Here is an 18,202-nt window from a genome sequence, read left to right as displayed (position 1 = left end):
TACATTATGAACCTTTTTGATTTCCCCCAATCAGTTTAATAAAAATGGTATCTCATTGTAGATTTGTTACATTCCTTCATTACCAATACCTTAAAGCATATTTGCATATGTTTGAGGTTTATACATAATTTATAAAATTAAAATGGTAACTTTTAACACAGAAGTGATTGAATATCAGCACAAATAGAATCATCTCACCTGCGGCATGGTGAGATGTTCCTGTTGTCATACTTTGTGTGGAACAGTGATCTGGAAGTCAGGATTGTGGCTCACCCACCATCTGCCTCTGTGTTCTGCCTCTGAATGTCAGGAACTATGTGGCATGATGCTCAAAAATCTCCCCATCCTGAGGCCCCAGGTTGACTGGTGACAGATGCTGACTTCTTCCAAGAGTCAGTGAGCACTGTAATCCACTTCTGCTCTTGAAAAGTAGAATGACAGTTTTTGTAATGATACTGACAAAGGTTTGCTTTTGTTTAAAGAAGTTTTATTTTTAGTACAATAGGAATGATAATAGTAATTTCAAGCGTTTGTTCACCATTTACTCTGTGTCAGGTATAACAGTGATGTACACCGTTCAAATTCTTTTGTGTGGATTTGCCGACTGCAAGGCCATCTCAAAGTGATGAAAAGTGGAAAATTCAACACTGACTTTGTACTGACTCAGATTCTAGTTCTTTATAGAATCTTCCACATTCCTACCCCCTTTCTTATGCCCATCTATGTCCCTTAGCTTCCCTTTTCTGGTTTCTCTCCTTAGCTGTGAGCCTCAAGTTGAGGGATAATTAAATCTTGCTTCATATTTTGCATTTGAAATAGCATTTTTTTTTTTTGCTTGACTTAATGTCAGGTGCCAATTATCCCCATCAACACATTAGCAATATTTGATAACAGTTGCTGAGGTTTGGAGCCTCTGGTTACACCATGTCCATCTCTCTTGTTTGATAGCTATAATAACTGTGACCAAGTTAAACTTCCATCACCGATAAAAGTTAATACTTTACTGTTGGTCATAGTGGCACAGCCTAAAAAATGAGACTATCATCTCCCACTGAATTTTAAGTTTTTCTTCTTAAAAAAACAAAAATACACAGGGCACCTGGGTGGCTCAGTTGTTTAAGCATCCGACTCTTGATTTTGGCTCAGGTCATGATCTCAGGGTCCTGAGATGGAGCCCCATGTTGGGCTCCATGCTGGGCATTGGGCCTGTTTGGGATTCTCTCTCTCCCTCTCCCACTGCCCCTGCCCAGAGGGAAAAAAAAACAAAAAACAAAAAACAAAAAACAAAAAAAAAACAAAAAACAGATACTCAAATGAAAATGCCTATAGCTGAATTCAGCAATTTTTATTAACTACCCCTATTTTCCTGAATTTTCTATTATATATTTAGTATGAAGAGGAAAAGAGAGAAGAAAACAACGAAAAGAAAGGTGGTAGGAAAGGGGGAATTTTCTGAGATAGGATCTTAGGCAACAACAAAGTTTAAGAGAAAAGGTGAGGAAAGGAGTTCCTATGAAATGAATTGAGAAGTGGTAGGTAATGGTGACATCATAGAAGCCAGAGGTGAGAGTTACTTAATTTCAAGCAACATCTACACAAATGATGGTAGGAAAATTCTCAGAAAAACCCACTCTAACTTTATTATTTTTTAAATATTTTACTTATTTATTTGAGAGAGAGAGCGAGTGAGAGAGAGAGCATGAGCGGTGGGAAGGGCAGAGAGAGAGGGAAAAGCAGACTCCCCTGCTGATCAGGGAGCCCCATGACCAGCTCAATCCCAGGATCCTGAGCTCATGACCCAATCTGGAGGCAGACACTTAGCTGACTGAGCCACCCAGGCGCCCCACCCACTCCACCTTTAAGTCAGACAATTCAGATAGACCTGTCTACAAAGATGTAAAATTATTATGTACCCAGAACAGTTGTCCGCTCATTGAAATGTAATGAGATGGTTTACAATAAAAGTTGAGGGGTGCCTGGGTGGCTCAGTCAGTTAAACATCTGACTCTTGGTATCACTCAGCTAGTGATCTCAGGGTTGTGAGATTGAGCCCCGCAACCGACTCCGCGAGCACGGAGTCAGCTTGGGATTCTCTTCCTTTGTCTCCCTCCCCCAGTCCCCCCTCCATGTGTGCTCTCTCTCTCTCTCAAATAAATAAATAAAATCTTTAAAAAAAAAAAGAGTCAGAATGCTAATTTCTACTTACAGGGAGGACTAGTAGCTCAAGGGAAACAGCAGTGACAAAGAAGCTATGAAGTTACTGCAGAGCATTGCCATAAAGACAAAGATACCAGGACTAATAGAAGAGAGTAGAACGCTCTTCGTCCCTGAAATGTTTCAGCCACCATCTTTCATCATTTAATGCCTCAAGCATTTACTCATTACTGCTCTTTTAAAGGTCAAAATGTGAGGCATTTGTATAGTTTTATTTTTGTTTCTCTGTCCAACTTGTACTTTCATACTGAGCATAGAAGTCCTCCTAAATAGGGTGTTCAACAGGCAACAGTGTCCGTGGAAGATGAGCTGAGCTTTGTATATGTGTTTGTACTGTGGCACTGGTAAGAGTCCTGAACATGGACAGCTTGGATAAAGCAATCACAATATCACTATAAAGACAAGTATGAGATTTAAGCAAAGCACTATAAAACAACTGGAAATGACCTTTCTATGTGTACACTCATCTACAGCTTCCTCTGTGCAGTATCGGGGACAAACTGAGGCCCCAGCTGCCTTTATTCATTTAATAAATTATGATAACTAATAGCTATTATTCATGCATTTCAGCCTTTTCACATTTAATAACGGCTCATTCCAATCAAAAATATAGAAACATGATCAGAGCAGAGTATGTGTAGGTGTCACAATACAAATGGTAGATTGGAAACCTGTGTGTGTACTGTCATTCGACTTCTTTCCAGCAGAGCACTTTCCTTTTACTAGTTTTGGAAAATGAAATGGGAAACATTTCTGTGTAATTTTTTAAAAAAATCTAACTGGAATCATATGAATCAGCCCCCCTTTTCCCCTCCTGTTCCTTTATTCAGGTATAATTACAGATTCTTTGCAACATTTCAATGTCAATCCTTCTTAATCTCTAATTTCTAATCATAGTCATAAGGGGTTTAGAAATTGCATTTCACATTTTATGGCCTTGGAGAGAAAATTAACGGGCTTCTGGTTTGGTGAATCCCTGACTACATTCCTCTCCATCTGACCCCCAAGGGACAGTGAAAATAAAATGGACTTTGTGGTAAGTTGAAGCTGAGTTCCAGCTGTTAACACAATTATGGCTAGATTTATTGGTGGGCGTGACAGTTCTTGGTTGTACAACTCCAGAGAGAAAGAAGATAAATGAGGCTATAGCACCTGTGAGACATACAGGCAAGATTAGCCAAGAATTAAGAGCCTCTTTTGAGAGTCACAGGAAGTTCTGAAAAGCCTGGCAAGAGCTAATATTTGAGGGGGCAGATAATACTGCTGGAGGAGAAGTAAAAATGAATATGCTATTTTTAGGTTACTACTTTATGTGAAAGGAAATACTGATAGCTAAGCTAGAGGAAAAGAACCAATCAGGAATTGAGTGCGCAAGGCTTGGCACTTGCTATTGAACAATTACACAGTTACCCCTCGGTATTTCTGAAAGAAAAAAAATTCTTGGCAGTGATTCCATAGCGAGTCTTTATTGTGGTTACTGGTTGCACTGCTCAGTGGCAATATTTTTCTATGAACTTTAGGGGAAACAGCTTTTCTATGGGAATGGTCCTATGAAAACAACTTTCTTTTTTTTTTAAGATTTTATTTATTTATTTGACAGAGAGAGAGAGAGAGAGAGCACAGCAGGGGAAGCGGGAGGCAGAGGGAGAGGGAGAAGCAGGCTCACTGAGCCGGGAGCCCGATGCAGGACTCGATCCCAGGATCCTGGGATAATGACCTGAGCCAAAGACAGACTCTTAATGATTGAACCACCCAGGCGCCCCAAAACTACTTTCTAATCTTATTTTTTAATTATCTAATCTTATTTTCTTTAATTAATAAACTTTATTTTCAGGGCAACTTCAGGTTTAGCAAAATTGAGTTCCCATATACCCCCTCTTCCCATGGTGTACAACCTCCCTTACTAGCCACCTCCCACACCACAGTGGCACATTTTTTACAGTCTGGGAACCTATACTGACCCATCATTATCACCCAAAGTCCATAGTTTACATTAGGGTTCACTCTTAGTGTTGTACATTCTATGTGTATAAATTGACAAATATATAATAGTATGTATCTGCCGTTGTAGTATTGTACAGAATAGTTTAAGTACCCTAAAAATCCTCTGTGCTCCTTCTATTTATCCCTCTCTTTGCCCTAGCCCCTGGAAATCATAGATCTTTAAAATATACCCATAGTTTTCTCTTTTCCGAATGTCTTATAATTGGAATCATACAATGTGTAGCCCTTTTAAATTGGTTTCTTTCGATTAGTAATATACATTTAAGGTTCCTCCATATTTTTTCATGGCTTGAGAGCTCAATTCTTTTCAGTACAGAATGATATTCAATGTCTGGACAATGAAACAAATCAAAAAACCGTGGTTTATTCATTCACTTACTGAAGGACGTTTTCGTTGCCTCCAAGTTTGGGCAGTTAGTAATAAAGATTCTATAAGCTCTGTATGTGGTTTCTGTGTAGACAGGGGTTTTCAGTTAAACTGGGTAAATGCCAAGAAGCATGATTGCCGGATCCTGTGACAAGAGTCTTTAGTTTTTGTAAAAAACTCCCACACTATTATCCAATGTGGATATACCATTTTATATTCCCACCAGCAGTGAATGAGAGTTCCTGTTGCTCTCAGTTATTATACATCCTCGCCAGCGTTTGGTGTTGTCAGTGTTCAGATTTGGGCCATTCTTTTGGATGTGTAGTGGGTCTCATTATTGTTTAATTTGTAATTCCCTGATGACATCTGATGTGGAGCATCTTTTCATATGTCTGTTTACCATCTGTGCATCTTCTTGCTTAAGGCAATTTTTTTCAGGTCTTTGTTCATTTTATTACTGGGTAGTTTGCTTTCTTATTGCTGAATTTTCAGAGTTTTTTTGGATAACAAATTTTTAATCAGATATGTCTTTTGCAAACATTTTCTCCCAGTTTGTGGCTTGTCTTTTTATTCTCTTGACATTGTCTTTTGCAGAACTGAAGGTTTTCATTTTAGTGAAGTTCAGTTTAGCAATTTTTCTTTCATGGGTTGTGTCTTTGGTGTGGTGTCTAAAAAGGCATTACCATACCCAAAGTCATCTGGGTTTTCTCCTATGTAATCTTCTAGGAGTTGTATAGTTTTTTGTGTTTTACATTTTGGTCTATGATCTATTTTGAGTTAATTTTTATGAAGGGTGGAAGATGTCTGTATGTTTTTTTTGCATGTGGACGTCCAGTTGTTTCAAGACCATTTGTTGAAAAGATGATCTTTGCTCCATTGTATTGCCTTTGTCAATGATTGGTTGATTATATTTATGTAAAACATTTAAAAATATATATTTTCATTGGTTTATTTCACCAATACCACACCATTTGATTACTGTAGCTTCATAGCAAGTCTTGAAGTATGGTAGTGTCAGTCCCCAGACTTTGTTCTTCTCCTTCAATATTGAGTTGGCTATTTTGTTTTGTTTTGTTTTGTTTTGTTTTTGCCTCTATATAAACTATAGAATCAGTTTATCAATATTCACAAAATACCTTGTTGGGATTTTAATGGGAATTATATTGACTTTATAGATGAATTTTGGGAAGAACTAACATGCTGACAGTATTGAGTCTTCCTATCCATAAACAGGGAATATCTTTCCACTGATTAGGTTCTTTTTTGATATCCTTCATTAGAGTCTTATAGCATTCCTCATGTAGATCGTATGTATTTTGTTAGATTTATACTTCTTTTATTTGGGGGGTAGCTAATGTAAATGGTAATATGTTTTTAATTTCTAATTTGAACATTTTAACGTTTCCGAAATCTGAATTTTATGAGATAAAACATTTATTGCATCGGATGTCTACATTCTACATAAAAATTGATCATTTCCACATATATTTTTTGCATGTCAAAATATGTGTAATATGATATTCAGGTAAATTGAAGGAACTATTATGAAAAATCATTATCTGGGTGACTATTTTCATTATTAAATATCAACTATTAATTAATATTAAACAGTATAAATATTATTTTAAATATTTCACTATTCCATTATTATTAAATATTTCATTATTAACATCATGGAAAAATTTTCAAAAATTCTGAAGTAGAGTCTCACATTCTGATTCTCAATTTTGTCATTGGGAGTTAAGAATGGATTCTTACCTTGTGGTGTTACTTAAAGACTCAAATGAGGTAAACTATATTAAGATCTTAAAATTGTGAATGTAACATGAAAGAGATCAACAAAAATTAATGCTTCACTACTACCATTACTACCAGCACTACCGTCACTGCTACTGCTACTACTACTACCACCACCACTAGTGCTACTACTACCACCACCACCCCTAGTGCTACTACTACCACCACTAGTGCTACTACTACTACTACCACCGCTACCACCACCACTACTACTTCTACCACTCCTCCTTCTACTACCACCACCACCACTACTACTGCTACTACTACTACTACCACCACCACTAGTGCTACTACTACTACTACCACTGCTACTGCCACCACTACTACTTCTACCCCTCCTACCACCACCACCACCACCACTACTACTACTACCACCACCACTAGTGCTACTACTACTACCACCACCGCTACTGTCACCACTACTACTTCTACCACTCCTACTACTACCACCACCACCACCATTAGTGCTACTACTACTACCACCACCACTAGTGCTACTACTACCACCACTACTACTTCTACCACTCCTCCTACTACTAGTGCTACTACTACTACTACCACCGCTACTGCCACCACTACTACTTCTACCACTCCTACTACTACCACCACCACCACCACTAGTGCTACTATTACTACTACCACCACCATTAGTGCTACTACTACCACTACCACCACTACCGGCACCACTACTACTTCTACCACTCCTACTACTACCACCACCACTACCACTATTGCTACTACTTCTACCACTACTCTTATTACTGCAACTGTGACTGTTACTGCTACTACAACCACACAGCTTAGAGTAGGGAAAAGAACTCGAGAATAACTAACTAGATGTGTGACTTCAAGCAGATCAAACCATTATTGGTCTCCTAGATGGACTAGGGAGCATATAATTTCCTTTTTCAGCCCCAAAAGTGTGTGAATAGTCCATCCCTAGATGGACTAGGGAGCATATAATTTCCTTTTTCAGCCCCAAAAGTGTGAGAAAATGTTATTCGGTTAATGGTTGTGGGAGGAGGTATACTGGTATGAGAAAGAAATCATAATGCAAAGAGGATGTTTGTTGCTAAAATTTGAATTCCAATTAGTTATGTAGAATGCAAAAAGAACAAATATAGAATTAATGAGCTAGACATCAGTTATTAATGAGCATAAAAATCAGAATGTCTTTCTTGCCTCAGAAACTTTCTTGAACCATCCTTCAATGACTATGAATTGTTTTGTGTGCTTTATTGTGTTTATTACTTACACCTTAAGTTCTCTACCCTGACTTCTCTGTTTAGGTTTTTCTAGCCAACTAGTTTTGCTTTACAAAAGGAAGCACTGCAGTGTATCAGGTGCTATTGGATTTTGAAGATAATGTGGTGACAGTTTTCAACTGAAGCACTAAATATCCTAAATTTCCAACAATGGGAAAAGAGCTCATTAAACTGTAATATATTCATTGGAAGAAATTCTATACGGCCCTTTGGAGTAACAATTACCAAATAGGCTGAAACGCATGGGAAGATACTCACTTCTGACACGTTATAAGTTCATGTTAAGTAAATACAAAAGTGGGGCGCCTGGGTGGCTCAGCGGTTAAGCCTCTGCCTTCGGTTCAGGTCATGATCCTGGGGTGCTGGGATCGAGCCCCATATCCAGCTCCCTGCTCAGCGGGAAGCCTGCTTCTCCCTCTCCCTCTCCCCCTGCTTGTGTCCCCTCTGTCGTTGTGTCTCTCTCTTTCAAATAAATAAAATCTTAAAAAAAAAAGTAAATACACAAGTAAGCAGAATACAAAAGTCTACATATTATCATACAAAATTATACATACGTAGAAAGGAATATGCCAAAATATTAAGAGTCATCATGGTGGATTTTGACTTTATGGTGAGTGGTATTTTTCTTTATTAATTACTAGTAAATTGGCATAATCTTATATATTGTCTTACTGACAAAAAGTGAATGTTTAAAAAAAGGAAGAAAATGGAATTATTTTAATATAAATAGTGAAAAAAATCCACTTTTAACATGTAGAAGACTCTGTTTTAGTCCCAAATTGATCGCTTATTAAGCTGTTTGGTCTTAAAAAAGTCATCTTATCTCTCTGAGCCTACTTGGACTCACATTGCCTCAATGACAAAATAAGCAGCTTAGAATAAAGTTTCTTCCGATGTTAACACTGCATGAAGATCATTTAATCTATTCTTATTACAGCCATATGCTAACATGGTTACCACATAGGTACTTATTAAATTAACCACATTGATGCTACCAACACAGGTTTAAATTAATTGCCGTTTTATATTTTATGGTGAGTTACTAATGACAATTTAAAAGGTGAGTGAAATAATATATAAAGGTACCAAGTATCCCAAGTGTGGCTAGCTCACATTATTCTGGATTGAAGTAACTGCTTTTGAGTTACCTGTGGTTAAGACATAGCAGAGACCTGGGTCACATCTGCAATTACAGCTCCATGGGGGTCAATAAAAGATTTCATCTTTGGCCTTTCTAAAGTTACTCTGGTTGAAGTCACAAAGGGATCTACAAACTCCTGATTGCTATCTTCTACATGAGAAGATTTAGTAAATTGAAGATTAGTAAATTAGAAAAAAAATATTGCCCACTCTGGAATGGCAAATTAGGAAACAGAGACCCTTTCATGGAGCTGGAACTGCCTCACATATATTCATCTATTACCTGGCAATGGTGTATAATCTGGGTCACATCTCTATGTACCATTTGCTGACCTGCCTCATATACCCACTATGTTCCCCTCCAAACCCATACTGATAGCTCTCAGCTCGGAGCTTTCCCCTTTCACCAAATTACTCTCAAGTTAGGATTTTGTTTTAATTTCTTTAAACTAGATTTGAGCTCAATTCCAACAGTTTTATTGATGAGTATTTTATTGGTTTTTTTTCACCCAGAAATTTCAGTTTTTCCTATTCTTTTATTAAAACATAATTTCATTACAGAAAAGTATAACTTGTTTAGTGTGTAGTCCTGAGCTATGGCAAATGTTTAGAGTTGTGTAACCACCACTGCAATCAAGTTATGTAACAATTCCTTCATTAACAAATATTCCCTGTGTCCCTTTTCAGTCCACACCTCCCTCCACCTCACTCCTGGCAACCACTGGTTTGTTTTTGTTTTGTTTTTATCCCTATAGTTTTTTTTCTTTCAAAAAATGTCATATAAATGGAATAATGCATTTTTGAACCATTTTTTAATATAGGAGAGTGCATTTGAAATATATTCATGTTGATGAATCTATGAATAGGTTATTTCATTTTTATTGATGAGTAGTATTTTATGGTATGGATGTACTGGAGTTTGTTTATCTATTTCCCAGTTGTTATTTCCTGGCTTAGGGAATTATGAATAAAGCTGTTATCAGAATTTATATATGGGTTTGTGGGAACATAGCTTTTCATTTTAATTTCATTTCAAATGAGTAGGATTGTGATTGCTGGGTCCTATGGTAAATTAATCTTTTAATATTTTGCTGCATTATTTTGCATTTCTAATAGCAACATATGAGACTTACAGTTGTTCCGCATCCTCCCTAGAACTTGATATTGTCAAGCTTTTCCTTTCATTTCTTTTGTAAATCATTCTTATACATGTGTAGTGGAATTTCATTTTAGTTTTTTTACATTTCCCTAATAAGTAATGATGTGAAACATCTTCCCATGTACTTATCTGCCATCCCTGTATCTTTTGTGAAATATCTGTTACTAATTTTTTGCCCATTTCTTGGTTATCTTCTTTTTTTGAATTTTGTGAGTGATTTTTACATTTTGAATGTGAGCTTTTTTATCAGGTAGATATTTTGCGAATATTTTCTCCTGTATCTTCTTTCATTTTTTGACAGTGTCTTTTTAAAAATGTAGTTGTCCTTAATTTTCATGAAGGCCAATTTATCTTTATTTTTTTTCCTTTAACAAGTCATGCCTCTGGCATCAGACCTAAGAAATCTTAGTTGATTTTAAGGTCACAAAAATATTCTCCTATGTTTTTCTTCTAGATACACTGTATTTTACTTTTAAATTTTATTGCTGTGTAAATAGCATTTTTCCTTAAAAATGTCAAGTATTTTTTTATCATATAAACATGTTAATAGAGAGAGAGAGAGACTTTATATCCTGAAAACTTGTTAAATACATTTATCAATTTTAATAACTCTTTTGTAGATTCTTTGAGATTTCCTATTTAAAGAATTGTGTTGTCTACAGTTTTATTTCTTTTTCTCCAATCTGTATGCCTTTTGTATCTTTTTCATGCCTTATTGCACTGGCCTCTAGCAAGATCCTGAATAGAAATAGTGAGACTGGACATCCTTGTTTTCTTCCCCAGAGGAAAGCATTCAGTCTTTCATCATTAAGTAATATGTTAGCTGCGGGGCTTTATAGATAGACTTAATCGCATTAAGTAATGAATGCATATTAAATTTTTCCTAGGACTACAAGATGGAATGAAGTCAAGCACATTTTTTCAGCCTTGATTATGCTTGACTATGCTATGGTCTGCTTGTCCTATCTTTTCATTTTGGCCATCTTTAACATTTATAGCAATGAGTATAGCCAAACTACTAATACATTAATATTAGTCATTAAGAGAATAAAAATGAATATTATTTTCTTAGGCTTTAATTGTGTTAAATCTCTTTAATAGAAGACTGTGCAGTATTCATGGAGGTAGATAGGACAAACTTACATTTATTAGATATCTGATATCCAGGAGGTTTTGTTTTTTACTCCGTGTCTAAATTTCAATTTTAAAATACTGTTCTTCAGGGTGCCTAGGTGGCTCAGTCAGTTGAGCATTGGACTCTTGATTTTGGCTCAGGTCATGATCTCAGGGTCGTTAAGACTGAGTCCTGCATCAGGCTCCATGCTCAGCACAGAGCCTTCTTGTTTTTCTCCCCCTGCTCCTCCCCCCACTCAGGTTCTCTCTCTCTCAATTTTTAAATAAAATCTTTTTTAAAAAATAAAATATTGTTCTTCTTTCACTTAAGCACACATTTATATAATTCTAAGGACTCTTGGGGTATACATTTGATTGGTTTTTCATAATATTGCATAAACCACTTGTTTTTCAATTGTCCAGTTTTATTGTTAGATCTCTTATATGTCAATGGTTAGATTTCTCTTATTTTTGGTTGTCTCTTGCTGGTCATCATGGGTCCTATCCCTTGCTAACATTTTGATTGGTGATTCGTTTTATTTCCTAAATAGGTGTTGACCTTATCTTCTCTTTCCTATCATTTGATTTAGATGTTCGCAATCTTTTGCATTGACAATGGCAGTAGCCTCTTAACAGCTATGACTCTTGATTCCCTCATGTCTGTCATTAATGTGATTCTATATATATGCCCTATATTTATTTTCAAAGTAAAACATTACTAGGTTTCAACGGCATGACAATTAGTGGCTGTTTAAATTACACAAAGAACACGACACCCACCTTTTCCACTGGGTACCCATCGGTCATATAGCACATGAATGCCTCTCTGGCATTTACCTAGCACATTTTGATCCTGGCTTCCTGTGACTGATGCAAAATGCAGATGTAGAGTTCTGCTGTGCTTATAAATTGGCTAGCTGATCTTTAGTGCAAATCAAAATTGTTCTTATTAACCTTGACTATAATTGCTGTGAACTAGAAAATGTTTTCAATCCTGGAGAAATTAGCTCTTTCTTTCTGAATGTCTGAAATCATTCCTTTAATTAATCTTATTTGTATTTACAGATTTTATTTATTCCTGCAATCATTTTAAGCTTTAGCTATCCAATATTATAAATAGAAAAATTTTTAAGAAGTTTGAGTAGAGATATTTGTGATACTTCATATGTTACTAATCATTATGATATATCAATTATCTTCTGTATTGTTTTTATATTTATGTGTGTAAGTATTCTACAAGCATTTGTACTAAGTTTAATGCAAATTTTTGCTAAATAATTTTCTGTGACAAAGATTATATTATTAGGAACAAAGCTCCTTGAAGAATTTATCATGATGGGATATATAAAAATATGTTTTGTTATGTTTTCTTGTTGAATTAATTGTATTCCTTTACTGTAACAATTACACTGTGCACAATTCTCAACTCTTTCTTCATTTGCATATTCATCTTGTGCCCTGTCAAGTGTAACCCCTACAATGGCAGGCACTCTTTCCCCAGAGTGAGCACAGTCTCAATTTCTTCTGACCCATACTTCCTCCTTGTTGGAGAGGATGGACACCAGAAACCCTAGTGCCCATAGACTCACAAGCTCAATGTTTGTTCCTAACATCTCATAGCTTCTGTGTTTGCATCTGTATTGATGAAAGACTCAAAGAGAGAAAGAGAGAGGGACGTTTGAAAGAGGAAAGATTTCTCATTTTTAGATTCCTAGTTCCAATAACTACTTTGGAATTAAATTACAGAGAATGAGCCATAATATAAGTTTAGCCACCACAGTGGCTCTCTAAGGACTCTATTCACTAACAATATATGCTCATTTGTGTGCATTTTCAAGCAGCTTGCCTAAAAGATCCTCATGACCCACCACTTAGGAAATTATAGGCCAGTAATAGCCCCACCTAAGGGGTTACTTGCTATGTAATGATTTTTGCAGCCATATTTGGAACATCACAAAAGAAGGGAAATAGGAAATGATTAGAGAAGAAGAGAGTAAAGTGGAATAAGGCGCAGCTAAATTGTGTAAATTATATTTTCCACTGTACAAAAAAACATTTTGGGGGGAAGAAAGTTTAAAAGGACACTTATGGGGGGAGAACCAACTTTTGAAATTTTTCCATGATAATATACAAATGTGCAAAGTTGAAATGTACACTGCTTACATTAAAGGCAACAAAAACAAGCAAACAAAAACCAAACAAAACTCATATGAAAGCAACAGAAATATGTGTTTAGTCTATAAAAGTCACGTCAGAGTGTATCAGAACGAGTGTCTTCTCCGAATCTAATCTGATGGATACCTGAATTCAAATTGAAAATATTTACTTTTTTTTTTTTTTTGCCATTAGTTGCTTAATAGCTTCCAAGATTGATGTTTCTGGTTATTGGTGGACAGTTCTAAACCCGAAAGCAACAAGCAGGTGATATTTCACTCTGCCAAAATCCAGAGCTAGGTATCAGTGTAAATAATTTCTAACTTTGGGTACACTAAGAGAACATGTCTCTCTTCTGCATACTAAAGGTGACTTTCATGGAAAACAGAGCTAAAAATTAAGGTTTTCTGGTCTTTTGGTATATTGAATCAGTGAAGGTTGGGCAGGATTTAAGAGTGTTTTTCAAGTAAACACAAGAAAATGGGGAAAATAGGCAAGAGAGAGGACAGAGAGAAAATAATGTATCATCAGAGAAATACCACCTGGAGAGACACAGAAATGTCAGACAAATGTCTAAAGATGTGGTGCTAGTTAGGCAATCTACTGGTGTTGAAAAATGGAGTTAACAAATACATTGGGAACAAGTGATAGACAAAATTGCTTCTAATTATAATTAATGGCCAGGGTATTTACAATTTTATTCCAATGCTTAAAATTTTTCAGTGGCTCCCTATGTCTCATTTGGTTAATAAATATTTTTTGAGTGCATACCGTGTGCCAGTACTTGAAGCAGGTGTGAAGAAAACGGAAAGAACTGAGTGCCATAATAGTTATAAGGGGAAACTCCAAGTGTAATGGTTTGAGAAGTATATTCATTTCCTATTGCTTCATAAGAATTACCACAATTTTAGTAGCTTAAAGCAACATATATTTATTATCTCAGTTTATATGGGGCAGGCATTTAGGCATAGGTTAATCGGTTTCTCTGCTCAGGATCTTATAAGACTGAAGTCAAGATGTTGGCCAGCTCTGTAATCTCATTTAGAGCTCAGGGTTTTTTGTTGTTGTTGCTTTTATTTTGTGTTTTGTTTTGTTTTGTTTTGTTTTCCAAGCTGACTCAGATTGCTTATAGAATTTGGTTACTTGTGGTTGTAGGACAGAGATCCCCTTGTGGCTCCTTGCAAAGGAGTTCATATGGCCGCTTTCTTCCAGGCCAAGCAGAGGAAATTCTCTGACACTTCATCTTTTTGAAGGGCTCATCTGGATAAGTTAAGTCCAGTGGGCAGGATAGTATCCTCTTGGATTAACTCAAAGTCAACTGATTAGTAACCTAATCATTGAGTGGTATCCCATCATGTTCATAGTTCTTACCCACACTGAAGGAGTGAAAATTATACAGAGTATGGTTCATTGTGGATCACCTTTGGATTCTACATGTCACAGTGAAGTTTCTCTAAGGAAGTGATATGCAACCTGAGACCTAGAAGTGGGTTAGAGTTCTACAGGCAGAATGACAGTATATTCATCATAGCCTGAGGAACTACCATATGCACATCCTGGAGGTAAAATGACCACAGAGAATTTAAGAAGCTTAAAGAAGCTCAGCTTAGCTTTGGAAAATAAATCTACATATAATAATAGAGTTTACAAAACAGGGCATGATGTAGCACCATAATGCGTCTCCTGCCTCAGTTTTCACAACTTCCAAGCTTGAACTCTGTCCTTAAGCTACACTGAATTCCATTCTTTTCTTTGGTGCATTTATATTGAACTTCCTTTGGTTCTGCAAAGCACTATGCTCTCCCTTACAGTCATAGTTCTAATATGACTTCAGAGGAAGAGCAACTAACCTGAGATAAGAAGTATAAATAGGAATTATCCTGACTAAATGATGAACCTCCAAATGGAGGTTAACTTTCTTTTAGCACACTGTAATGCCATGTAATATCTATCACATATCACACTTACTGCAACTGTCCATTTTGTTTTTCCTAGCAAATGTAAGATCAGTATTCTGTTGTAACCTTATTGCCTAGTTCAATTAAGCCAAGTAAAAGATGCAGATTGAGGATGGTGGTGATGATGATGATGATAATGACAATGCCAACAATGGTGGTAAAAGGAATGAGAGCAGGATGAAGAATAAACTTTTTAAAAAGGGATCAAATTATTTAGCATGACACACCATACAAATATTTGTTGACTCATTTTAGTTCTTTCAACAGTAATTTGGGTCAGGAGCAAAGCTCAGTCTCAATATGCTGGTCATCAAAAACAGCTGTGTTTAATTCTGTCTATGTCCAGAGCTGAGGGAAGAGTTACATGCATGGATAAATTTTAAAGTTGGAAGTCAGTTATGTTTGGAATGTACTTAAATAAGCAAAATGTTTTTTTCCCTATTGATTTGCATTTAACCACTATTGTGCATAGGTCTTTTATTAAAAGCAGCTTGAAAGGCTAGAATTCTACTGAAGCGACACAATGCTTATACTTTGAGGTTGTGAGTATAAGCACAACTAAGAACTTAGCATGGGCTCCCCTCCCAGCACAATAGCTTTACTGTTGGCCTTGCCAGTCAATGAATAGGATGTCAAGTTTCCATTTTTGGTAATGGGTTGGCAACATTACACTGATTAAGTTAATAAAAGAATACTTAAGAAAGTCTTCAAGTAGCGATTGCTCTCCTAGGAGCAATTATTACTTTTTTTTTTTTTTCTTAAAGCTCTCAGAGTTAAAATAATTCTATCAGTCAAAATGTTTTGTGATTAGATTTAGAGGCTTAAGAAGAGGGGGAAACTTACAACCAACCTCTGTCAACAGTAAGCACTTGTTCTATGACCATGGCTAATGCAGTGTATTCAAAGCCGGGTATAAATGACATAATATGAAAAGAATACATTGATAGTAATTTTTTTAAGTTCTAGACTTAAATGTTTTCCTAAACATTTCTTAATCAAAATTTACATGACCTAAGAGGTATACTTATTCATGTAACACTGACATATCTGTATCTATTTCAAGAAAGATGAGAAGTTGGATATTTAAAAATCTTTTTTTATATTTTCAATTGTGTTCTTTCCTAGGGCTGCCACAATAAATAATGACCAACAGGGTGGCCTCAGAAATTTAATTCTCTCACACTTCTGGATGCTAGAAGTCCAAAATTTAGGTGTCTGTAGGTGTCTATGTGCCCTCTAAAATCTCTAGAGGAGAAACTTTTTTTTTTTTTTTTTTTTGAGGAGAAACTTTTCTTGCTACTTTCAAATTTCTGTTGGCTTGAAGCCGACCTTGACATTCCTCGTCTTGTAGCTGCATCTTTCCAATCTCTATGTCTGCCATCATCGGGACTTCTTTTCCTCTGTGCATCCTCGTATAACTTTTTTATAGGGACACCAAGTGTTGAATTTAGGGTCTTCCCTATCCACTATAACCTCATCTTAACTAATTAACATCTTCAAAGAATCTATGTTCCAAAATAAGGTCACATTCTGGGGTTCTAGGTAGACATGAATTTTGGAGGAGCATTATTTAACCCCATACATCAATATTGAAATTGTCATTTTTCTTCATAGAGCCAGGGTAAATTTTAACTTTCTTTATATTTACCCATCATTTTAATCTTTTGCTATTTTTTTCTATTTGTGATGTGGTATTTTTTTCAATTATATTTTATTAGTGTCTGTATTTAGCTTGCATATATTTAATGTGTACCCATTTACCTTTAATTTGAAGAGATTTTTATTGTTATAAAATAGCTATATTGTATACAATTATACTTGTAAACAATGTCAAATTTTCTTTCTCAAAATTTTAGCTTTTAAAAAATAATTTCATTGAAGTATAATGGACATATAAAAAGCTCTACTATTTGATGTGTACAACTCCATGAGTTTGGGAATAAATATCACCATCAAGGCCATAGACCTACCCATTACTTCTCAAAGTTTCCTCCTTGCCCCTTTATTATAATTATTTTTTTTCTTTTGTGTGATAAGAACTGAATACAAGTTCTATACTCTTAGCAAAAAAAAAAAAAAGTTAAGTATGCAGTACAATATTGTTAACTATAAACCCTATGTGGTATAGTAGATCTCCAGAACTTATTTAGCTTACATAACTGAAACTTTGTGCTCTTTGCCTATTACCTCCCTATTTTCCCCTTCCCCACCAATCTCTGACAAGCAACCTTCTACTCTCTGCTTCTATGAGTTTACCATGTAGATTAGCATATAAATAAAATCATACGGTATTTTTCTTTCTCTATCTAACTTACTTCACCTAACATAATGTTCTGCAGGTCCATCTATGTTTTTTTTAAGTGGCAGTATTACCTTCTTTTTTAAGGCTGAATAACACTTTATTATATGCATATACTACATTGTATTTATCCATTCATCCATCAGTAGATATTTAGGATGCTTCCATATCTTGGCTATTGTGAGTAATCCTGCAATGAATCCGGGAGCACAGGTATCTCTCTAAGACCCTGATTTCAATTCTTTTGGATAAATACCCAGAACTGGGATTGCTGGGCCATATGATATTTGCTTGTTATAATGGGTGCACCAATTATATCCCCATCAATAGTGTACAAGCTTTCTTTTTCTCCATATTCTCTCCAACACTTACCTTTTGTTTTTTTAAAATAGCCATTCTAACAGGTATGAGGCAATATCTTTTTGGTTTTTTTTTTTTTTCCTTTTGTTTGCCTTTTATTTTATTATGTTATGTTAATCACCATACCTTACATCATTAGTTTTTGATGTAGCGTTCCATGATTCATTGTTTGCGTATAACACCCAGTGCTCCATGCAGTACGTACCCTCTTTAATACCCAACACCAGGCTAAACATCCCCCCACTCCCTCCCCTCTAGAACCCTCAGTTTGTTTCTCAGAGTCCATGGTCTCTCATGGGTCGTCTCCCCCTCCAATCTCCCCCGCTTCATTTGTCCCTTCCTGCTATCTTCTTCTTCTTTTTTTTTTTAACA

The 18,202-nt window shown here is 35.8% G+C and overlaps 1 pseudogene; it reads right to left on the bottom strand.

Moving 5' to 3' along the window:
* The window catches only part of LOC114219945 (pre-mRNA-splicing factor ISY1 homolog pseudogene), a 169,043-nt pseudogene extending 152,464 nt beyond the window's left edge, over positions 1 to 16,579 (bottom strand).
* Positions 16,580 to 18,202: the final 1,623 nt, after the last annotated feature.

This window comes from Eumetopias jubatus, unplaced genomic scaffold (genome assembly GCF_037043125.1).
Source record: "Eumetopias jubatus isolate StellerSeaLion01/CBP00866 unplaced genomic scaffold, mEumJub1_p1.0 scaffold_14, whole genome shotgun sequence".
NCBI lineage: Eukaryota > Metazoa > Chordata > Mammalia > Carnivora > Otariidae > Eumetopias > Eumetopias jubatus.
The sequence above is the reverse complement of the archived record's forward strand: the minus strand, read 5'-3'. Positions and strand labels throughout refer to the sequence as shown.